This window comes from Lepisosteus platostomus, chromosome 19 (assembly GCF_059453375.1).
Source record: "Lepisosteus platostomus isolate fLepPlt1 chromosome 19, fLepPlt1.hap1, whole genome shotgun sequence".
Lineage (NCBI taxonomy): Eukaryota > Metazoa > Chordata > Actinopteri > Semionotiformes > Lepisosteidae > Lepisosteus > Lepisosteus platostomus.
Window position 1 is genome coordinate 2,766,040 of NC_142629.1, and position 25,638 is coordinate 2,791,677.

At 45.4% G+C, this 25,638-nt stretch overlaps 1 long non-coding RNA gene across 3 annotated transcripts in view; it reads right to left on the reverse strand.

The window, feature by feature from the left end:
- The window catches only part of LOC148644883 (uncharacterized), a 56,689-nt gene that overhangs the window by 12,946 nt on the left and 18,105 nt on the right, over nt 1–25,638 (reverse strand). For 2 of the 3 annotated variants that reach the window (XR_015928558.1, XR_015928556.1), the window contains exons 2-4: nt 20,990–21,057; nt 19,317–19,603; nt 11,114–11,174 (exon numbers count right to left, since the gene is read on the reverse strand). This is a non-coding gene — a long non-coding RNA (uncharacterized LOC148644883). The remainder of the gene's footprint in view (nt 1–11,113; nt 11,175–19,316; nt 19,604–20,989; nt 21,058–25,638) is intronic. The other variant, XR_015928557.1, reaches the window with a different exon arrangement.

Consider the following 25,638-nt stretch of genomic DNA (forward strand, 5'->3'; position numbering starts at 1 on the left):
CCTGAGGCAGAGCGAATTTCAGACAGAATAAAAACTCCCGCTTTCATGAATCATGGAGTACTGGCCATCGCAGCATTCTCCTACAGGAGCAGGGAGCTCCTTCTATAATGAATTCCATCCGCCACATCGTAGCAGCTACGGACCTGCACGTCGACCTCTTCCTCTGATCTTGGGAGTATCACCCCACCTAAAGTTATAGAGGTCTTTTCAGAGATGGTGGGGCCACTGAGGGGTCCCAGTTCTTCTGCTAATACCGAACCCAGTATCTCCAAAAATCCCTATATATCTTGACAATTCGAGACACTATCTTACTCCAAATGCTTCCCAGAGACGCCAAGGGAGAAAAAGAGCAAGCAGAGTGGCAGGATGGGATAGCGGACAGCAAACCAGCTTCCAGCATACGGACAGAAGAGAAAGAGACAGAGCAAGGGACTTGTTAAACTGGGAGGAGTGGACCACAGGGAACAAGGACCTGCGAGAGTTTTGTCTCACCACCTCTGTGATTGTACTTTATTCTCATTCTCTCTCGCTTTTTTCTTAGCTGGTTTGCTGTGAGGGGGAGTTTACAACAGACTAAAATACAACCCTAGCAAATCAGTAGAAATAAAAAGATTATTGTGTACAGTTGAAAATGCATGGAAGTCCAGATTTCACTGGAAAAAATTTTAAAAAATCATTAAATAGAAAATGCTTTACCCTGCAAATGCCCTATGGTTATAATAAATGTTAGATCCTTATATATTCTGTTTGATCACATGGATCCAAGGTTACCACTACAGTTTGGCAGTTTATGTTTATAGGCCACAAATGGGTATATTCCCTGCATTTTCTTTTACAGGGGACCATCCACGATCCTGCATGTTTTACAGAAATCTTCATTCATCAGTCTCTAAACCCTGGAAACAAGTGGTCATTCTCAATAAATTCCGTTCCATAAATTCCATTCCGTGGCCATAAATTAACAATCAATCTAACAGAAAGCACTTATGTTACCAATAACATCTGTGTAGTATGTACTTTACATTGACATAGTAAACAGTCACGACTTTAAAGTGTTTTTTATACAGACAGGCTGCAAATTCAGAACAAAAGCAGAAAAAAAAACCGTAGGGAGGGTTTAAACACGATGCTCTGAGAAGAGCCGTCTGGAGAGAGAGATGGATTAGACTGTGACCAGGTACCTCCAAGGGGTCAGCTTTTAACTGCCTGGACAGATAAGGGCTGGGAATATGATAAGTCACACTAGACAGTGACTGCTTACTCCGTTGATTTAGGTTAGCGCTGGCTGAGAGAAGCTAGCAGGCCTGACCCATTTATAGCTGTTTATCAAAGTGACACTTTCTACTGGTACTGCTCTCACTTCTCCTCACACAGAGTGCCAGCACTCATTATCTCTCAGCCTTCCCAGTTACGTCCTTACATTTCTCATACCCCTCTGCTGGCATTGACCAAGTACTCCAGGATCTCTCCTGCTTGGGAAATCGGAGGCATCTTGCCAACTAATTCCACTACTGCCACCAATATTGCGACCAATGTTGGCACTGCCTCTTGGGGAAATCTGCTCACATGGCCCTATGTGCTCAACTTGCACTGTGAGCAAGTTGTGGAGCCCGTATTAGTGGAGCCACAATGGTTCATGACCTCTAAAAACTATTGGTACAGCCTGCCTCTAAGCACTAAGAATTATCCCAGACTTTGTGGCTGTGGACCACGTAGTTCATAGATAAGCCTTCCAGATGTTTACAGCTGCAAGGCCAGGTAAGAGAACAGCCAAGCGCAAAGTGAAGCTCAAAAAAGCCCTGTAACGGTGAGGCAAGATACGTTGGACCACGATGAAACCCCAGGGATCTAAAAGGGTACAAATCCATCTATAACCAGATCCTGTCTCAGGATGGGGGAAATCTTTTTGTTCTAACAATTCCTGAAAAGAATATGGACGACAGAGCATATACTGTAGAGCTCATGAAATATGGAGTAACCTTCACTGGGAACCTCTCCCCCTCATGAAGGATGATTGTCTTCCACAAGCCTGAGGGACGCCCAACCAGGCCAGAATGGGATCTCCACTCTCTCTGGCAGGCAGAGCAACTGTGGTCTCAGGAGGAATCTGGTCATGTACTGTGCAATCAAACTACCTATCTATCTAAAGAAGATTCTGCTGTTTCAGTTTATCAATCTAGGCTAAAGATGTTTCTTCACTCTTATATCTTATACTCTTAATCTTATACTCGTGTTTTTACTTAATTACAAAACCCTTTCATCCTTTTTTGTTTATTTTAATGTGCTTATGAATCATGTTTATTGCACTCTTTTTCATTTTTTCCTAATCTGATTTTTCTAATCAGCTCTGTCCATGTGAAGTTCTCTAGCGACTGCATGCTAACTGCATGGATGACAAATTATCTTTGGATATTCTCGGAAACCTGACATCTGACTGATATGAATTGATGCGCACCCAGACATTCTGCGACGGACAGTCTTGTACTGCGAGTGTGAGGGGTTACAGTACAACCAGTCGGGAGCTAGAAACCAATTGAGCACAACCTGCCAGACCCCTGTACAACCCAGAACTGTGTCTTGCAGAAAACCATACGTTATAATAAGACTGCTGAACAGGCAAATGCCTAGCAGCTGCCAGAGCCCCCAGGAGGTGAGAAACAGCCCACCTGGAGGCCCAGCCAGGGGAAGATTGCTCCCCAATGAGCACTTACTTACACCCGCTTGCTTTGCTGGCAAACAAGTATTTTGACATTTGTTCTGAGCATGAGCAGACCTGGACGCAGCTCTTGGTGGATGTCTGTAATTACCTATTGATTTCTGTTAGTACTTGGTTCGGCCGCTGCAGCGGCGCTGTGCATAAATCATTTTGTTCCATGATATCAACTTATTTATTCTTTTTAATCCTGCTTACGGAGATTCTGATTCATGCCCCATGTCAGCACTGTCACAGACAGCTGGGGAGGGAGAGGACCAGGGCGTGTGGGCATCTCTGTGAGAGCGTGCGGTCCCCCCTTCCTCCAGAGACACAGTAGTATAGCTTGTAGACTTGTAGCTTGTTGTATAGCTAGTGGTAGACACACTTGTATAGCTGTACTGAAAGCCCTGCTAAATACTACGCAACAGAACTGAAGACCCCATCTTTCCAAGAGTAAAAAAGGGGGGTACAGAATTTGCTAATGCTACTACTATACAAGGCAGATAAATGACACAGAGGACATACAAAACAAATACAGTCAAGGTCTCACAATCTCCAAACTCAAAGTAACGACAAATCCATATCTTGTGGACCTGAATCATTGTTTAAAAAGCTGATCCTTTTACTATTTTCAGTTGATCTGTTTGCAACGGCTTTATATATAGTATATTCTACACTTTTATCAGAGGTCTAGAGCAATTTATTTTAAATATAAGAGGCAGAAAACAGTGAGGTGTTTTTCTGCAAAAACAGCGAGGACTCCATGTCTTGCACAGCTCGGCTGTTGCATTGTGTCGGCGGTGCTGGGAGCAGATCAGGCAGGCTTTCTGCTGCACAGGCTGCCGTCAGGCCCGCAGGCAGCGTCCACGGCCCCGGTGAGGCATTGCCATGGTTACCGCGTGGTGTGGGATGGAGAACGGCAAGAGGACTTGATGGGCCTGCACCAGGCGGAACGGACAGCAACAGCGGCAGGCCGGGTGTCAGAGGAGAGGAGGGTTTGGAAAGGCACCCATAGATAAGAATGCACGCGTCGCTGGGGAGTGGCAGACCTTACCAGTGTTTACACAGTGACATGCTCCGTGTTTTAACTAAGATTCCCAACTCTCACCACTTTCCTCTCTGGGAAGAGGAACAGGCAGCACGCCCCGAGACAGGCCTTATAATCTTTGTCACAGTACTGCACACTAACCTTTGCTCTTAATGCTCAACCAGGTAGCTGCCATGTTTTTCTCTGCAAACACGACTGTTTTGTAAGGGACTGGAATAAAAATACTTCAGCTGCAATAAGTGACTGCAGCTGGAATTCTTTTGTTGGAATGGCCCCCAAACGCTAATTTATAGCACCACACATATTAGTCTCATTTTAACTGTGTTTGCTTACAGCTACAGCATGGTCTTTACCTTCAAGGGGAAAGACACCCATTGCTCAGAGCAAGAGCAGGAAAGGGGGTGCTCCGACATCTCTCATCTCTTCTGCAGAGGGTGGCGCTCAGCGCTACAGGCGTCAGGGGTGATTTGAGGCATTATGAAGGGATTTCCACCAGCTCAAGAGTCTGAGCTCCTGTTATGAGAAGCAGACAGACCCTCGAAGCACATGAGCCCCTCAGAGAACTGGCTGTCTGAACAGGAGGAAGGACTGCGGTTCCCTGGGAAGTTGTCGGCCACAGCACACCCCTCCAGGCTGTCCTTGCAGTTTCAGAGGCTGGGGCTGTCCCCCATGGAAAACACAGGAGGGCCGAGAAACCTGATGTGTGTATGCAAGCACAGCCTGCCTGCCACTGTCTACAGTATTATCTATTATTTTGTGTTTGGAAGTATTTTGGTTGATCTGACATAATTCCCCTGACTTATCCACAGGCCATATTAGGCTTTTATGCCTCTTCTCTGAGCACACAGAGCCTGCTGGTCCCTAGTTTCCCTCTTTTTCCTTCTCTGTATGACTTCAAAAGGAGGGCAGGTCTACACCGGAACACCAGTGTTAATCACAGCTGGCAGTAAAGTTGAAGCTGTTGAAACCAAAGAGGACCGCATATAGGCTATCTCTCATGGGCATTTCCGTACAAGCGACTACTTCGATCTAACTTCTGCTTGAGGGTACTCAGGACCCAAGCAGAGAAAGGCCATGTAGGGTGGGGTCCAGTGTTAGTAGTGATCCAGTCAGAGATGGAGCAAAAACAGCATTACAGTGATTTATGGTCTCATTATCGTTGCCATGGTATCTGACTTTCACTCTCAGGTCCTTGCACGTAAACACAAATGCGTTTGCAAAGTCACTCACATGCTCAGGGGAAATCAGACAACTGTTGTCACCCACACTCACCCCCATTGAAGAACAAACATTGAGCCAGGATGCTGCATAAAAAAAACCTTTACAATCTGAACTGATTTCTCAGTACTAATTTTAGGTCTAAAGCTCAGAAGCATGTGGTTCAGGCAGTAAGGAGTCCTGAGCCCAGGTGCAGCTCTATAATCTAGATGGCGTGAGTCTGAAGAGTTTGAACCTGGGTCATGTTGCTAGTTACTGTCCAGCACAGCCTGGGAAAGGGATAGTTGGACAGATCAATGTCCACTGGCAAAACAGTCATCCCTGTGGCCTCCTGGGTGCCTGCTGGTTAGCAGTGATGTCAGTGAGGGACAGTCCTCTGCTCCAATCAGGTCCTAAACCTCCTGTGCATTCAGAGCTTATAGAGGGGGAAGAGCCCAGTGTCAGGCAGGTCAGAGGAGCCTGTCTGCACCACCTCATTCTCCCCACGAGGGCACAGCGATTGTTACAGTGAGAGAAGTGAAGATACAACTGGAGATTCCAAAATGAGATGGTTGAAAAAACACAGATACTACATTTTAAAAGAGAATTATCCTTGGAATGTTACTTTGACGTTAAAGTATATAAACAATCCATTTAAATCTGTATGGATTCCAAATGTTTGGCACACTGCACACTGGACAGTTATTACAATATAAGATGCATTTTCCCTTATATTAGAGTTATTGTAGAAGGAGTTACAGTATGTATTTTCAAAGACTGAAACCGAACCTGTCCACATTGCATGGTGTCTTAGTGTAAGTGAAGAAGGTTTGTCCAGTCACGGCCTTGAAAAGCAGAGCACTGCAGTTATGAGGTCCCGTAATTAAATGAGATTCTCCATCACCTCTGCTGAGCCCCAGTGATAAAAGAGTTTTACTACAGCACCGGAGTCCACCGGTGATGAGGTTATTGACTTTATTCACATCATTTAGGCTGAGGTCTCGCAGAGCCGTGAGGAATAGCTCTGCAGTGCCTTTACTCATATTAAAGTGCAGGTCAGCACAGTGACCCCCATGTAGAACACAGGCTACACCTCCAGGCTCTGTGCAAATCCCATCAAGGAGACCTTATTAAGGAACACTAAAACCAGCTAGGTTCAGGCTGGGCAAGGTGGGGGTAAACTAAAAATGTTTTTTTATTATCTCTCTTATGCCCCATAACACCAGATGTACATAAACTGGTTTTATGCACATACTGTAATAAAAACTAGAAGAGATAAATGCAAGCCTTAAAGGGTGCTACAGCAGAAATGGAAATAAAATGAACTTTCTGCATTTGGATATTGTTTTCCAAAGACTTCGACTACTAAAACAGGAAAGACGAGGACAAGCCTGATCTTGAAGGTCCTTTACTGCCTTGATTCTGCGCATAGAGCCAATAGAAACCCAGCTCAACCGAGGACCAGCCCACATATGACCCTTCAGCAGCTGGACAGACAGCAGGAGCTCTGCACCTTACAGGACCACAGCAACAGAGTGCATTTACACACAAAACCGTCTTTAGCCTCAGTGTTCCTGGCTCTCTGTGGGTTAAAAAATCAGCCGACAAGCTAATCATAAAATTGTAGCTAATTATAATTAAATAGCTCAATATCAAGGGGAGAGAAAAGCCACCGTTAGTAGCATATTAGTCATAAGAATTGCTACAGTAGGTGTAACTAATTAGAATGTAAATTTAATTTTAGCAGTTATAAATCATTTACAAGCCCATAAAATACGATTAAGGTGTCAACAAAATAACATTTTTAATTAATTAGGAATTATGTTCTTAATAATTACATGACAAGACAGTTGCTCTCATGGTTGGGACATGTGACTCAGGCCTCCATCACAACACATGCCAGCCACCACCTCCAGCTGTTCCAACTCACTTGTCCTGTAACTCGATTCTATCAGAGGGAGCGAGCTCTCATTCTATTTCACTGCGCTCATTTACACTTTTGCAATTCATCAATTACCCTTCTTGAGATCATCTTATTTAAAAATAAAATTGAAAAGCCTGCCAGGAATCAGGTTTTGCCTTGCAGTGGTTGGCTTTCAATTCCAACCCTAACAGACGAGTGTTTCCAAATAAAACAGAAGGAGAGAAAATAAGGCCCTTTCTGCTCTACTTGTTGAGATAGCTTGGTTACATAAAATTCTCCTAGTGCTAACAAGAGCTGCAGGATCCAGCTGTACAGGCTGTGGGTATAATTACGGGGAAGGTCTGCGACAGACCATGCTGCCAGTGCAGCTCCCTCTGCTAATAAAAGCTCACTTGGAAAAAAAAGTACAGCAATTTAAGATTCACAGCCTCATGCTGCAATACCAGAGGCTGAGCGAGGATCCAGAAGGAGCTGCGAAAAAAGATCCTGGAGGCAGTAATGTTTTAAAACGCTTCGATTAATACATTAACACTTCTTCTTTCTGCTGCAAGTCTTTGTCTTTCCTTGTTGGTCCCAGAGTAATTGCTAATTTAATAACAGTTTGGGTTATTGCATTAGACTGGAAGTCTTACGCTGAAACACTGAAATCCATTTATTCAGCCCCGCACTAAGTACTGTTCCTATCGAGAACGATGCGGTCAGGGGTGAATTAAGCTCAAATCAATGGGATTTTAATGGCGTGATTTAGCACAGCTCTGAAAATTACACGTCCACTCTCCTATGAAGCCTGGCACTCAAATTAAGTCTAACCTTGGGACCAGAGCCAAACAACAGATTTAAAACAAGGTGTAGGTGGCTCAGTGAGTTATTTCGCTGGTGATTTTCACTTAGGCTTTGGCTGCAAGACTCATGCAGGTCAGGAGGAGTTTTGTAGTACAGTATTGATCTTTAAGCCAATGACGAATGGAGGGCCACTGTCAATCATTCAACCCCAATGCATCATCCTTCCCAGACTACAACACCGTCCTTTTAATCAATATTGCTTGGCCCCTGAGATTCTCTGCCTACTCAGAGGTATGGGTGAATTGGACCAAGCGGCAGATCAAGCTACCTGTAGGCACGTTTCATGGACCAGAATTTCTTAATAAGCCCTTTCTGAAATTCTGATTAAATCTTAGCAGTCTTTCAAGGAGGCAAACAGTTTCCTGTCCCAGCCTGGGAAAAAGGCATTGCCATAATTCTCAAGAAAAGATGGCAGAGCATCTCCACTGGCACTGAGGTCTTCTCAAAGAACACACTTCAGTGCATTCCCTTAGTACACAAGATCAGCTATGCCCTAAGACAGCGGTTCCCAGCCCTGGTCCAGCAGGAACACTCTGTCTGGCTTTGCTCCAGTCATGGTTTTCATCACAGATTTCAAATCACAGATTTGGGATTCTAGCTTTCGGTTTGGGAAGTATTTGTAAATAGCTCTTGTGGGGCCGGATGGGAATTTATCATTGGTTTTAACCCCATACCAATATGCGACTTCCAGACCTGCCCTCGTTCATGTGTGCTGCGTGACATGTAACGAACGCACCCCTGCAGAAGGGAGAAAACACGGGTGGTGGGCGTGCCTGACACATAGGCACTCCCACTGTGGGTGCGTCCTTCCCACCGGAGTCTGCAGATTATCAATAGATTGGATATCTAGCCAGTATTAATGGAGAGCCAGTTGAGTAGGAGCTGCGCAAATTCTTGCTTCCTCTGTGCTGAAGCTGTGTGAAACAGTACCCCTGAAGTTGGGTATTTTTGACACTCATGACTTACCAAAGGAACAAGTTAAATAAAAGTTTAAACAAGCAAGCAGGTCAATGAATTCATCAATTAGCTGGAGATTTAGAGCTCAGCTGCAATGAAAACCAGCAAGTCCAGGGCTGGGACTCACTGGCCTGTGGTATATTGAACTCCAGATCAAAGGGAATTAAACTACAGCTTTGGGATTTTGGTATTGCACTGTTATCTGTTTACTATCATTCCAATTTATCATATTTGCATATTATAATTAATTCCAGTAATTGTACTTAATTTAAATATTTATCCTTGCAGTATAAACCCCTGTACTCCACTATGCAAATTACTATAATTATTACTATACCACGCGCTGCAATACTGGGGTGCGATTTTAAGGAGCTGTCTTACTTTGCAATGGAATAAACTGGATTTTATATTCCTGGATAAAGACATTGGCCAAATGAATAAATAATAATAATAATAAATAATATAACAGCAGTGGAAATCTGCTCGAAGCGGTTCTGAAAACGTGAGCCATGTTTAAACATCGGTGTTTTGAAAAACAGCAAACCCAGAGAAATGAAAGGAGCAGGCAAGAGGGAGAGGGGGCCTGGCCTTTTCTGGGCCAGGGAGTTAAAAAGGAACGCTTGCCGTCTGTTTCACTTCCCTGCTCTTCGCCGTGTGTTTAACTAGCTAACTGCAGGGTTACAAATTTAGAAACGAGCGCACACACACACACACACACACACACACACACACACACACAGTACTACCGTGATTCTTTCATTCGCTGAGCAATGCACCCAGAGTCGGAGAGAGAGGACAGGGTGGAGTGACCAGGCCCTGGAGAGTCTTCACAGGCTCCCACGGCTCAGTGCAGTGCCACCGGAACAGGCTGAGCCGCAGACTGATAGAAAACCCCTCGCCACCATCGGCTGCTCCGCACTGGATAAAGACTCTGCATAATTGAAAAGAAACCGGCCAAAAATAACAGGGGCCTCTGTAAATACGGAGCGCGGAAACTCTCCCAGGTACATGGTGGTTATTTAAAATGACTAACTAAAGGGCATCAGGGTTCAGCGTTCTTGACCATATTTTAGTACTCATTTCACACACCTCCTTCAGAGCTGCTCCACTTTGGAATTGAGAGGTCTGGTCAATGTTTCCTCAGTTTAAGTTAGAAAAACATCCTGCTCACCCCCAGCCCCCAGTTAATTAGTGGAATACTGATGGAATGTTTAGAAGAACCATTTTCGCTTATTTCTATCTGGCATTGTGACACTTGCCTGAGGTGCCTCTCTTTTTCCAGCAGGGGTATTTCTCGGAGTAATGCAGACAAAAACCCACCACCGCAATCCTGAAAGGCTTGGGAAATGAAGCCTGCCAGCTCCCCCTCTCCTCCGATCTCCACCCCCGTCTCACAGACACACACCCTACCGTCTGCAGGAGCTGCTGCAGCTCTGAAGTGGACACAGAGCGAGAGGGGGAATCGTCTGGGAGGTCAAGCAGGCATCTGATTACTTCGGGCGGAGATAGAGCACTAGGGTTGTCTCTGGAGGATTTCTCCCAACTCGGAATGCTTTCCCACTTGCTGGCAGTTTATTAATAATTTATACAGAGTCTAAAATTATCCCTTTCATCTGGAGCGCTAAACAGAAAACAACAACAGAAAACTCTCTAACAGACTGACGTATTCCCCGTGGAGGAACAAGAAAAGAAGAGAACAGCCTACTGCATTTCAGGGACTTTTCTTTCAGTCTGGATCGCATCTCACTTGGGTGACAGTGAATCCATGCCGCGCCACGCTGGAGAGCCATTTAATCATTAATCACCATCATCTTCTCCTTGCATGTTCAGGTGTGCATGATGGAAACGCTGGAGTTTATCAGCTAGCAACAGCAGCAGGCCTAACCACAAACTACAGGTGCACGGTGACTGCAGAGTTCCAGATATTAAATGTTTAATTAATAACTTGGGCAAGTTTAGCAACAGAGTTGCAGCCATCTTGCTGCAGCAAAGCTGCCTTTTAAGGTAGTGCAACAGCATTATATTTCAAAATAAAATGTGCAAAATAAGCTGTCCCTCTTCATATCATCCCCCTTTGCAAACTGCATAGGACCAGATTTTTGGACCAAATAGGTTCACACCAGCATATAGCCTCTCTTTATACCAGACTCTACAACACCTCTGCCACTTCCAACAATTTGACAAGACCTGATAGAGTTTGGAAGGAGGACCGCTGTGGGCTGCATTTCAGCAGTCCCGCAGAATTGCTGCGGTTGAACTGTACGTTTGCTGCTACGAAATGTGAAAAACAACCCCCCTGCAGGTGCCATTGCACAGACTGCTGAATGCTGGCACCAGAAAACTGTTGCATTTCTAGTGGCACCTGGGTGGAAAGCACTCACACTGTGGGGATGTGAAGGCATGGCAGTCTAGGGCTTACCAACTGGCTGTGCCCCTAGAGGCCACTGACCTGTAATCCTTCTTGTTCGGCTTTTGTCCATCCCATCCATCCTTTCTTCCACTGGGAAAATCTGCAATTACAGGACTCGAGCATGAGCAAACGTCTTCAGACAAAACCCTATTGACTATTTAACTGTGTGTATTAGGAGGCTGTGCGTCTACTCTCCACAGATGGACTTCCAGTGCGTTTATAATGAAAAACCGTCATTGTGGTGATGGTGCACTGCGCTTGGCTACATAAACAACCAATTAATTTACTATTGAGTGTAAGATGCCACAATTAATATGCCATTAGACTTTAAATAAAACACAAACAAAAAATCAGCTAAACTACATTTAAAATATTCATGAGCTGTGACCAAAAGTCTATTAATTATTGATACACCTTTAATTAAGTGATTCTATCAATTTCTTTTATTAGTTAATTAAAGGCTGTTTGGGGCTCTTATCTCATGCACGGATGGTTATTTGCTGTCTCAAAAAACAGATGACAAATTGGTTTATTGAATACACTGCTTTGAAAAAATCCCAGAGCTCAGCCATCTGAATTAGACGCTGTGGCATTCAGACGCCTTGTATTAAACAGTTTGGATTGGAATATATGGCTTTTGCTACCTCTGAGATATCCCCAACAACAACAGGCTTTCACTTGAGGTAAAGTTTTATCAGTACCTCATTTTATCCAATAATATTTTGCATTAATGCTGATATAGTCACTGCTGTGTTTCTTAGGATCGCCCACTTTTGCGGCATGAAAATTCTCTGAGCTCCCGCACTGTATTGAGCAGCCATCACTCACAGCTCAGTGTTACTGCTCAGTGCTTCTCTGTTTGCTCAGAAACCTCCAGTATCACACAGCAGGACTAGGTGTGATGTTTTGCTAGGCTGGTAAACAAGACGTTCAACATCCAGAGGCAACAGAAGGTTTTCAACCTTAAAACAGCAGCATGAATTATTAAAGCAAGAGAAAAGAATAGGTGATCTGCACATCAAAGAAGAGTTGCACAGTTACTCTTGAGGACAACTTACACACAGGTAGAACCTTTCTAACAGTAGAAACACAGAGCTTAAACCAGGATGTACACAATCCCCGTCATCATTCACTGAACGTTTATTACTAGATCTTTTCTAAAAGACACCTACTAACAATGCAAATGTACGAATTCATATAAAAACAGATAAATAACATTCCACACCAAAGGAATCACAAGCTACATGTTCTAAATTTTCTGGTACATGTAAATGCACGCATGCATGTAGAATTGCACTACGATGTGTGTGTAAAACTATTCTGGAAGAAGTTCAACAGTTAACAGATTCCCAATTTTCCAGATAGCACCCTCCTTTATCTTTCAACTCATATAGATACTAAGAGAAGCGTCCCTCTTCACACTTGCCACCATCTGAAAAAGGGATCTGTGTGTTATGCTACTTATCTTCCTGCATGGCCAACTGCAGGGGGTCCAGCTGTAGTCAATACTCAGAGGCCCTGCGTTTCTGCAGGAAGAGTGAAAGAGATGGAGTCAGAAAGCAAACGTCCTCTAAGAGTCAAGGAAGGACTAACTGGGAAGGGGGGTTGAAAATTGCTAATTACTCCCTGGTGAGAAGCTTCTCTTTCCTTCCAAGTGGTTTTTATTTCCATTTCGTTCTCCTGCTGTTCCCATTCCTTCCTGCACAGGGGTCATTCCACCCTGCAGCTTTGAAATTATTTACAACGCGCCCAGTCCCCCTCACTGCAGAGGCTGTGTGGCCAAGGACAGGACCATGGAGGTGGTGGCAGCCAGGGGTGTCGTGTGGGAACAAAATCTGACACCCGAACCCAGCGCCTGTCACCATTGTCCTCGCTGAAGTATCGACATCGGCATGGAGTTACAAGGTCACAACGGTCTGCAGTCTTCAGAGAGGTTTGGGGGCCTTGGAAGAGGAGTGATCCTTTACAATTATGAGTTAGACCTTCCTCCTCTTCCTCACTGTGGTCAGACAGTGCCCGAGCTCTGTGGGGCCATGGAGCAGACCAGTGCAAAGTCAGCATTTGAATACTACTCCAGAGCTCCTCACGCTTGCTGCTAACATTCCCAACACACAACTGTACAAACAGGAGTTCAAACCCTTAGAAACTGTTAAATGCACTAGCGGTGCGTTACACACTTGAGGTGAGTTTTCCCAAGTGCTGATACTCTACAGTCCATTCCCATCCGTGCTGGTACTTCTAGGACCACTGCAGGCCTCACTCACGGGGCTGCAGGAACTCGGAGACAAGTAACCCAGCCAACATGCCTGTGGGTGACATCCCACATGAACGCAGGGAGAAACCGTGAGCCCCACAGAGACGGCAGCCCAGTCCGGAATCAAACCCAGGACCCAAGATCTGGGAGCAAGGAGCAAGTGTCACTTTGGTTGTGTTCATTCTCCAGCACAGTAGCACATAGCCAGCGAAGGACGAACGAGGACAATACAGCCACAGTAGACATCAGATCCACTTATACAGCAGAGGCAAGGCAGGCGGAAGGCGAAGAGCAGACAAACGCCTGAAAAATGATTTATCTTGCTCTTGGGCCTCAGCTCCCCTCGGTCTCCAGGGCAACACTGTACTGGAGCAGGGTGGGGAGGGTGGCAAGCACACGGGCCTCTGTTTCTGGCCTGCCATTGTGTGTACTTGCGGCTCCACAGGGGATATCATCAGGAGGTGACTTCAGGGCACAGGGCAGGCACAGGGAGATTAGAGGCAATCAAAACTAACAATGATAAAGCAAGCTGCACCGCAGATAAGGGTTCTCAAAGCTGATCTCCATCGTGACCCCAGCTGTGCCAAAATGGCACACTCTCACAACCAGCGCAAGGGTGGGAAGATGGTTTGGAAATGACAAAACATTCAGATAAACCCTGTGCTACACTGATGAATCGACTTTGAGGACTTCCAGACAGAAGCCCAGGCAGGATTTTTTGTAAGGCTTCTACATCAAACTATGTTACCTGTGAAGTGAAATCAAAGCAGAGAAAATAAACCCTTCCAGAAGTGCTCTAGGGGCCTGCAAGGCTAATTCCCTGCTGTCTGCTATCCCAAGGGAATACTTTGGCCCCTTTGTGAGCTTTTAAGAACAACAGGTCCCCTGAGTGAAGCTCCTTTAAAACAAGAGGAAGTGGTCACAGACTGTGCCAGTCTGGGAGACAAAAATAAATTGTTAATCAATAACGGTGAGCTGTAGGTAAACTACAGAACAAAAATAGAATATTTCCTCACCATTCAGAGCAGGATTGTGTTTGAGGGAGGGAACGTGTTGATACATGTGTGTGAGCAAGAGGGTACAAACATATTACAGGTGCAGAGAAATACACCTAATCACTTTGGCAGAGCTGAAAGCCTGTAATCACTGCCCTGGCACATTCAACAGACAGTGCAAAGAGCCTGGATGCTTCTTTGATGCCTCTTTCCCAGGCCCACTGCTATTCTGCAACCTGAGGAACACAACGCACAGAAAAGTATCCTCAGTCAAAAGGACTCAGAGCCTGACCCAGCACTAGTAACATGCACGAACACTTACCAGTTCTAGGTCAGGACAGCTAACAATCTGCCAATTAGAGTCAAATGAACTGAAATCCAAAATGCCCATTTGGAATATTGGGAGACTTAATATTTGGAATATTAAGTAAATCCCTTAATCAGCTTGATTACTCTCGGGCACTAAAAAGAGCTGATACCATAGAGCATCTCTTCCCTCTCAGAGAAACAAGGCAGGGACAGCCAAACCATGTACTTTATAGATGGGTGACCACAGTCTGGCCGCTGAAAAGCCCAACTCAAACCATGGGGGGTAGACAGAGAGAAAAGAGGTTATGTAGTCACCGTGAGCCGGGAGAGACGGGGACAGATGCCACTGTCTCCCACACAAACAAAAACAACACACGTCACAGAATTTGCCATTTCCCTCTCTCGTTCTTAGAAACACAGTCAGTCCTACCAGGGGAGCCTCAGCCCCCCTACAACCCCAGAATGGTACTGCCCGTCACAGCCAAGAGGCCTGACACTGGGAGACTACAGACTGCATTATTTATATTGTTGGTAATGCCATTGCTCGGTGGCTGTTATTGTTACTGCAGTTATCCTTTTATTTGTTATTTTATTACTATGACCTTATTATATCTTTTTTTTTTTACTTCAGATATCATTTTCCTTTCATTGGTACCTGTCTGTGTGCCGTTTCTCACTGGTGCGCACCGCCACTGTTTTGGCGGTACTAGAGATGTGTGTTGTGTCAATAAAGCCGCGTGGAACCGAACGGGATGAGTGAGAGAGTGAGAGAGGACAAGTGTGAGTGGGAATGGAAGGAAGAGACAAGGGAGGAAGAACGCGAGTTCGTGAGAGATTATTCCTGCTGGTGATGGATTCATTACTTCCAGTCGTTTCCCGACATCAATCTGCACTGTCATGAGCCCTGGCCTTCACAGCAGCTGGGGCAGGGCAGGGCAGGGGGGTCACCATGACAAAGAGAGATGAGGAGGGTGATGGATGGGTTCGGGGCAACAGGCTGTTATCTACAGCATCTCCAATCTGCTGCTCACTTCTCACTGTGTCTCTGGAGAGCAGCTTAAGGTCAAATGCACTGAGGTGAATTTCACCTGGCACTCTGTAATACAGCACCCTTGTACGCAGTTTATTTCACCAAGACACATAGCACAGCCACTCTGACAGAAGGGTTCGTTTGAAATATGAGAACAGAACCAGCTACCCCTCTAATCTTTAAATTTATCATACAGCACCAAGTATAATATGTCTGTGAATCCTGACAGTTTTGAAGTCGGGCTTTTTGATTAGTACTGATGTCTGCGGGCCAAAACATTACAATGAGACAGTCGATTATCTCAAAACTCAGAACAGCTTTGTAGCAAATGACTAAGTAAGGTGGCGTCTTTCTTTGATCACAGAATGGACACAAGAAACAACACAGGGATGGAACATGAATTTCACTGGGAAAAATAAACAGTTCTTGAATATCAAGCCTCTTGCTCTCTGTTGCTGGCAGCTGCACAACCCGCCAGTGTGAGCTGCAAAAACGTAAGCTACCTCCTGAGATGCAATAACCTTTACTGAGACCTCATGTAGTGGAAACATCTAGGAGGCTGGTGGTGGTGTAATTCTCTGTGGAATTCGAATCAAATTCTGATCAAATGCGCAAATACAATACAGTCAACAAGGGGGACCTTTTGAAGTGTACTATTGTTCTTCACACAAATCCAGAAAGGTATGTCTCAGAACTTCAGCTGCTCATTACATGGGTACTAAGAAAAACAGGTTGTAATTATGCTGTAATTGTACGCCATGTCAAAGGGGATGTATCCTGTAATTTTCACTCTTCTTGCAGGACAGGCCCACCTACTTGACAGATTTCATTCCAGATGTAACTGGGGAGAAAATTACACACCCCGTCTCCCCTCGCAAACTTCCTCCCTCTCCCTAGACGCCCAAGTAAGAGACAGTTCCTCATTACAGCAGAAACTGCTTTGTAAACAGTACTGCCTTTTGTTGAGCAACTATCGTCTGCCGTTTAAAAGAGGCGGTCATGTTTGTCGCCTCAGGTTTGCAGGGCTGAGCATGTCAATATGAAGATCTACAAACCCAATTTAGCCCCTTAAGGTCCCTGGGAGGGACACTGATTTGTGGTACAGGTATGTGCAGCATCTCACAGAACCAGAGGAGGAGTTCCCCCAATTCATACACAGTGGTTTTCCTCGTAAGACGCATAGCTTTCCTCATCCCTGTCCAACCTTGTTGCAGGAAATCGTTCTGTCTGGCTCATTCCAACTGGCCAGAACTTCTCCCTTGGCAAGCCCTGTCTGCCAGTACCCCTTCTTTCTAGCACGCAGATTCTTGTCCACTGCTCGCCGCACCACTCATCCGTCAGCCTACTAGGGCAACCCAAAGGCCCTTTTTATTAAAGCCTGAATACAGTAACAGAGTACACTTGCCAGGGATCCCACTAATCAGACACAAGCCCAGACTATTTCCCCCAAACGCCAGCGCGCAACCTAATTACCCATCCGCCTCCCTTGCCCTGCAACCACTACCACTCCCAACAACCACTACTTAAGGGCTCCTCACCTGCACTCCCACGCTCAGTATTGAGTTAACCCTCATCAAGCTACCTTCTCTTCGACTCCTACATCTAAGAAACCCACTGGCTCAGGCATTTGGCGTCTTCACCCACGCTTGCTCTTGGCCAGGAATATTGACTACGTGACTTGGCTAAGTAAACCCAGCCTCTACTCCTCTTAATCCTTGTTTTCTCTCCTCAATCTTCGCCCCCGGCACCGCACTGGGTCCTAGCTCTTTTGGTCGTGACCAACTGTTCCTCACAGTAAGGTGCAGACTCTCTGTGCAGGCAGTACGTGTGCATCAGCCACAAAACTGGGACACCACCAAGGGCCATGGACTGCTTCCTCAGGAAAGACAGGCCAAAGAAAGAAAATCAAGGATGTCAATTAATGAACAACGTGCAAGGATTGCAATTTAATGATTGTTTGGCATGTAAATGACTTGTGATGCTATGGTGGTCTACCTGTCACAATCAGCGTCTATCACCTGCTAATCGCTCTTTGGTGACAGGTGGCCCCTGGAGACAGATTAACGTTCAGTTTTATCTGTTAATTAGACACTGAGGAAATGCGTGTCTGAAGGTAATAGCTCAGAGCTGCCTTAATTATGAGCATTATTTCCGGAGCACATACAAGCAGATCTGGTTGTGTAAGGAGATGTGCATCTGCGGTCAATACCTTTCATTTCTGTGATTAATTTCTGTTGAGCTTGCTCAAGGAACAGTTTCCTTCAGCCAGCACAGCTTCAGTAGTACATATAAGAAGAATCAAATCCTGCAAAGCCAAATTGTCTCAAATTTCAAAGAAACCAACTACAATTGGCCTTTTTTCATTGACTACGTATCTTGAATTTCAGCCTGTTTGCTAAAACTCCACCATTTAATTGTTAATCAGTCCCCTCTGAGAAAGAAGAAAACCTTTTTGGAAAAAAAAAACGCAGGCCCCGTTTGATGGGCTGTGTGGCTCTTAAATCTGTTATTTTAAATAAATGTTCCAACACGTTAAATAACGCTGCATAGTATCTTGATACAGAATCCCAAACAGCTGCCCACACCTGGAGGGTGCCAAATACACAATATCGGCTGTGTGTGCTGAGGTTGGGGGCTCAGATTCTTTCAGCCCAAGTGTTGTCATGCACTCCATATTTCAGCAGGCTCCTCTCTCCCGAGATAAGAGCTTTCTCAACCTTAGAGAGAAGACATGGAGCTCAAATTTTGTCTGTGATATTAAGATTAGATGACTGTGGATGAGGAACAATTGCATGAGGTCTCTTCGCTTGTCACTTTCAAAATAGAGGAGGCAAAGTTCACCAACGTGATCAAACAAAATCCTCTCCTGAGACACAAAAGAGTGGCTCTGTATGTCTTTGTATGCAGTCTGGAAATCATACTTATCTGCTTGTATCAAGAAATAATAAGCGAAACAGAAGGAAAGGAAAAGAACACCAGAGATGAGCCTCCTTCTATTCCTAAGCCATTAATAAAGTATTCATATATCAGATGACAGTGCTTGTCCTGCTATATTAGGAAGCATTTTGCATGAGTGCAGTTTAGAGATGAGTAACAGTGTAGTGAGCTCAGTGTTTTAGTACACAGTGCAAGAGATGTTGGGAACTCACTCCACTCACAGAGAGGAGACTGTTTACACTTGGACCTTAATACAAACCCACAACAGGACAGGAAACCCTTGAGCAATAGTTTTAGGCTGGCCACCTTAATCCTTTATGTAGTTCGGACGTTACCCTTTCTAGTGGGCCAATAAGCACTTAGTTGCATATGACTTGAAGTCCAAACCCTTTAACAAGTCCAGGAGTGCATCCTTCCAGGACTGCCTTTTAATGCCAGTGACACAAAAAAAAAAAATACTGTCACTAGAGTTGACCTAACTCTTGCACACAGTGCGTCACACGCAGGGAGTTGCAAGTAGATATTATTAGGATACACAGTATCGAAGAGGACTGGGAGGAAAATAAAGAGGAATAAAAATGAAGCCAACCTGAGTAAGAAGGAGAATAATAACACAATACTAACCACCATAACACCATGCCCCCCTACCAGCCTAATCAATGCATATTTATTCAGGATGTGTTATTATGAAAGACCTAGCACACGGCCCTCCCTCACCTCGCTCTATCCCCAGGACCCAGACTGTTGCTCCTTGATCAAAGCCTCATCATTTGCAATGTTTGCTCTGTTACTTCAGTGCCTTTCAGACTGACAGCAGCACTAATTGCGAGCCATGCTGCTGGCAGAGCGGCTCGGGCTGCCCCTGACTCCCGGGTCTTTCTGGGCCGAAGCGTGGGGGAGACAGCGTGGGTCTCATTCTCTCCTCTCTGACGGGGAGGCAGGGATGTTGGCTGGCCGGGCGAACTGCTGCTTAAGCTCGGCGATAAACAGAGAGCTCTCCATTCCTGCAGTGCATCGGAAGTAAGAGAGCAGCAATATCAGGAAGAATCATATACACCTTGAAAGGAGAGCCATTACTGTACTGTATTTCCTCTGCTGTTGCACTCTTAGAGACTGATTGAGCAGCAGCACAAGGGCATTAAGTTCTTTTCTCCAAACACATTGCTATGAGTTATGATATATTTTCTTACTGTTACTTTAAATAGGAACCGAGTTGGCTACAGGATTCACGGCTCATCTCTTATATACTGTAAACTGTATATTGTTCAAGCTCATGAAACACCGCTACTGCCCTGTTCAGGCAGAGAGTGACGGGACGTCTGAGTCACATTTGGAGAACGGCTAAGCGCCCCATTCTTCACGATCCCCTCCCGAACCGGGGATCTGTCCCGGGAGGACACGTTGGACAAAGGAAGCAAGCGAGGGCTGGATGGCAGACGCAGAATATCACAAACGAGCTGGATCAATCCTCACGCCGCTGTCTGTGCGGCGCAGATACAATCTTCTGAAAGGTCGGCTGCTTGTGTGAGGAACCACAAAACAGCGGCTGAATAAGAAAACAAAATGGCTCCTTGAGGTATGGGCAGTGACAGCACATCCCTGGGTACTTCCCAGTGCTTTGTGGGACATACCCAGGAGTTAACGCCGACATGACGTGACATGAAATAGTGTGTGTGCATCTTGCATTCGTGGGTAGAGCTATTCAAAGAGGAACTGTCTGGGTGTGTTGGGGGTGGATGTTTAAATCACAATGATTTTGTTTTCCTTCATTTTTGGTAGCCATTCTACAGGAACTGAAAGGGCAGCCACTCCTCTATACCATCTGAAGCCCTCTCCCCACCCCCCTTGTCTGCCACACACACAGACACGCACACAACTCTCCCCTGGAAGTCAGCGGGACAGAAAGACTTGGTCAGTCCTCATTAATTCTAATAGGAAATCAGCAGAGAAGGAAATGATATGAAATTAATGACTGTTAAGGAGAGTTTAAATTATTCAGAGGTAACAGGATTATGATAAAAGATCATCAGATTGCGCCCCCCCACCCCTCCCCTTCTCCGCTCTTTTTTTAAAGAACATTTGCTTCTTCAAAGCACTTTATCAATTTATAACATTTTCCTGCAGGGAGGCACCTAATCGGGTTTTATTAATATGTAATTAGATATTCATGAAGAATGAGTGATGGATACACAAGACAGGCCTCTAGCAGATGCTGTACCAGTTTGAGCTCCAGTCCTTCACTTCTGGACTTATTAGAAATTATGTCAACATAAGCCTTCTTACACAGCATCAGTGGGAGACAGGGATACAAACATTGGGGTGGAATGTCAAATCCCAATTCTTCTTACTTCTGCTCTCATATATAACTATTTCCCACCTCCTGAGCTTACCTTTGTGCATCTTTCTCAGTCTGCCTACCACCCCATCTTCATCCTTGCAGCAGCTCCCTGGCTCAGTCCTGGAGAAAGTGAGAGGGATTCGGTTAGGCTCATCCCTCTGATGAAATAGCTATTCTATCAGCTAAGCAAGTGGAATCAGACCACATGGACATTACATCTCTCTATAGTATTTATTAGCATGTGACCATACAGTATATGCAAAGATATAAGTGTGCTGGGATCAGTTCAGGGAAGAGCAACCAGATATGTTCCTGGACTCAAAGAAAGGCCCTAATATAACAGTACAGGCTTGAGAATTGAAACTTTTTGGTCTGTAACAGAGAAGGATACAAGTCAACCCTATCCAAGTATTCATAATTCTCAATGACATCAACAAAAGTCAATCCACTGGTCTTTTTCTAAATCAACAGCGAGCCGTGAACCAGGAGACACAAGTGGAAACTTCCTGGAAGATACCAAGTGGGATCTGAAATAAGACCCCCAGCCATGATGTTAAAATCGAGCCGCCTTCTTTTGAGAAATGGCTGGCTGAGATCCTCCCATCAATGAGCTGCTACCATCCTAGACAGGCTGTTGAACCACACGGCTTTCTGGTTTCTAAGGCTCCTTATATTCTTCCGGATGATGAAAATGGATGTGCAAGGCGGAGGACGTGGAGCACACTTCCCGGCATTCCAGAGCATTAGCAGAGGGCAGAAAGGGAGAGTCAGAGGACAGGGAGGGATTGAGGGTGGAAAGGCAAGGATAGGGATTGGAAAGGCGGGGATAGAGGACAGAAAGGGGAGGGAGAGGGGATGGAAAGGGAGGTATAGAGGACCGAAAGGCTGGGATAGAGTACGGACAGTAAGGGATAGAGCCCTGAAAGGGAGGGATCCTGTTCAAGCTCAAATACTGTTATGTACAAATACATCAATCAAGAACTTGTCTGCTGAAGCATGAAGGGTGCAATCTCAACGAGAGCTTCCAATTCCGACTGTGACAAAAGCAAGAGACGCAAGTGCTGGAAAGTGATTCATAACCCCAACTCCGCACACAACTGCGAAAGTTTGGAAGCGTGGGCCGCTGGCGGAAAGAAGAAGTGAGATCGGGCTTGATGAATCTGTGATGAAACTGTTATTTTTTTATTTTTTTTTTAGAAAACAAAATGGTTGATGAAACTTGGAAGTGGAGACGTGGCTGCTGACACCCACACAATGAAGATATCACAGAGATGGGAGAGAGGAGAACAGGGATAATTAGACACAGAGCCCGAGCAGCCATCTTTCACAACCGACTGAGTCCTGATCAAACGGCAGACTGAACTAGGAAGCGGCCTACTTTATCTGTGCACTCTCTGCATTAGGGGCTGCAAAACTTTTCTGTAGTCTGTGTCTAGCCCTGAGGCAACAGAAAGACAGCCTGTTCTACAGAAGGGCTTCGGCACACAAGCAGGCGTGGGAGGGGTTGCCAACCCTGATATTGTAAAGGCATCAAAATACCATCGTTACAGTCATGCTGAAAAAGGAGCTATGTGTTAGTGATCAGAAATCAGGAAGCGTTTATCATAGATGCAAACAAGGCCAGATGAACACACCAAGTGGACAAATGAAGAAAAAGCATTTTCCTTCCATTGCATCCAGCGTCGATTTAGAAACAAAATTCTCATTTACAGCCATGAGCTGGAGGGCTGTTTACTGGGTAGAAGTTATTGGAGCAATCGGTATGAAATACCTCGCTCAGGGGGATAAACAGCATAACGTTTGGGAGTCACAACCCATGATCCTGCACTCTGGAGTCCACAGCCCTGAACACTGTTCCACTCTGCAGCCACAACATGATTTCTTGGGATTCATGGAAAGAGCACAATACTGGCCAAAGAAGGAGGGTGACAATCCCGTCTGGAATCTCACTGCTTTCAGCTGGGGGCACACAACTCTGTGACAGGAAGCTACTGCTGGGCTTCAGCAGAAAAAAAAAATCTTCTCTTTTGCCAGAACTGTCTAGCTGCTCAGCTGAGGTCACTGCACTGTGGCGAGAGGAACTAGTCCCCAGATCTTTTCCAAAAGCTTCACCCAAGAGCTGTCCAGCAGGGTTAGCCTGTAAAATTCCTTCCCTAATCCAGTCACATGGCCGTCACTCAACAACACGGCCCTCTAATAGTTTCTTAGTTTAACGTGGGAGCGATCTGTTGCTGCAATTATGGAAATGACTAAATGTGTCCGTGCATATCAAGCTCCTTGCTGTATATTGTGGCAAATGCACAAAGAGCCAAAGTGGGCTGGGAATGCATTCTGCAGAGAGGGCACAGTCACCGAGCAGCAAGAATATTGTTCGGATGACACAGCGAGCCACCGCCACTGTGTGAGCACTCTAATGCCTCTGTTACAGTAATTATACGTTAGCAATAATTGCCAGTTCAGCTGTCTTTCCAGTCATGTCAGCGAATGCAGCCGTGCAATAGGCATAGAAGCTCCCGGCAGACATCCAGGTTAAAAATAACATGAAACAAATAGGGAAATTATGCCGTGCTGAACAAATAACAATAAAAAAGGAAATAATTATGCCCCTGTACGTCCTTCTGCAGAACCCTTTCAGCGCATTCTGGAAACCAAAATGTTGTTACACAATGACAGCTAAGTGGCTCATTGACTAGTAGGGGTGCAGACATGAGGGGATTTGGATTTATAATCGGCTCAATTGACGAGTGTGTCAATGTTCCAAAACCCAAAAAGAAATCAGGATGACTAATTTGGTGACGTGGCTGGCTGAATAATAATCTTATCAGGCTCCACTTAGTACGCAGTGCAGCAGCTACAGTCGATCACTTACTCATGCAAAGCCTCTCTAAACATCTTACTCCAAGACCTCATGTCCCTCCCCTGACCCTTCAAGCTGGCTGTAAAGTAGCTACAACAGCACATAAAATTCCACATGCACTTCCCATATCGAACTCTAAATGGGGTGCGGTCACTGTGCCAGCAATCCTCGGAAAAAGCATCCTTTGGCGACAGATAAATATTTTTAAAAATGACTTAGAAAAAGGCCATAACCACTGCCAGGAAAAGTGGAGTGAAAATGGATGGGCTTGCTTCCACTGGCATGCAATTGCACACATACCCTCTTGCACTGAGAATGACACACTGTAAGTAGCTGTTCTTCGTCCCTTTTCATGAGACACACACAGATTTACTGCAGCGGTCATTGAGGCACAGCTGAACAGGCCAGGTCTTTCCTGCAAAACAATTTTGTTTGTAACAAACTTTTTATTTGCTAATGGGGGGGGGGGGGCATCATTATTGCTCCCATTATTCAAATGTCACCAGCAACTTGGTAGCACGGATGAGTTACCCCCTGAGACCTTTCTTAATCTGCAATTATTCGTGCTATCCAGGTTACCAGATCTGCAGCTGCTCGGATTCTACATCTGGAAGGGGATAAACCTGTGATGTGGTGGAAAATTGCTGCATTTTCAATATCTCTGGAGTAACCCTGAGTAGATTTGTGGGAGAGCGTCTTGAGAGCCACAGGCAGCTGTAACAGGCTTGGCAGGGACAGAGACAGTCTGCTCACGAGGAAGAGGCCATTATAAACTCCCCTGTAGGCAGAAGGAACCTGGGTGTAGGCAAAAGGATGCAAGGATGCAAAAAGGTAAACTCCAGGAAAGTGGCTTTTCTTACTTGAATTTATATTAAGTCAAGTCAAGTGTCATTCTTCCATATTCTGCCTGTGTCACCTACCCAAAATGGCCAGATGTCTCTGTATATTACTATGTCTCAGGGCTGCACTGTGCTGAGTAAATAACAATAAATAAAACTTCCCTTTCAACAGTGAATCCCAGAGTACTGGCCAGTCAGATAAAACTTTCTGGCTCATCCTCTTGGCACTTAAGGTCGGCTGTTCCCTGCAGGTGACGGGTGTCTCGGCATCAGACACACAGGTATATACAGCACACTAAAAGCACTCACCAGCTCAGAGCTGGGAGTAAGATGTTGCATCTGTCTATGCCCATCCCGCAGCGGAAACAGTTTCTAAATTAAATAAATCTCACGCTGGAAGTTCTATGTGCATGGCTGGCGAAAGTCATAACAGTCTGATTTTTGTGTTTTTCTAGCACTTATTGCCGGAGCTGTGTCACGCTTTAACGCCTGTGTACACAAAAGAATTCATTACAGGACTCGAATACAAAACACCCCAGACACCAGAGTGCAGGAACAGTGCTGCCTGGTCTAGCAACAGGAGGGGAGAAACCAGGGGAGAAAGGAGATGCTGGGCTGCTGGGAGAGTAAACCAGTGAAACCCACTTGTGAGAGGGGCAGGAGCTCCCTGAGGTCAGGGGTCAAAGCCTAGGACCAGGGAGAGAGCTGTTCTGTCTTACCAACTGATCTTGAGACACTGAGCTTTAGTGTCTCAAGACACAGGGCACGGACAACCATTACTATTTACCTCAAAGATACGCCCGCAATGTCACACCTCCATTTTATTAACTGTGCTCGGGCGGTTAAGGTAAAGGAGTAAAGGCCCACCTCCTTCACTGAATCTCTTCCCGCTCCCCCGAAGCAAGACACTGAACCGATCAGATAAGTCGAGGCTGTGTCTTTGAAGCAGCAGTAATTCAACAGTTGCTGAGTAATTCGTCTGCTTTTCTCTAGTTCAATCTCCCA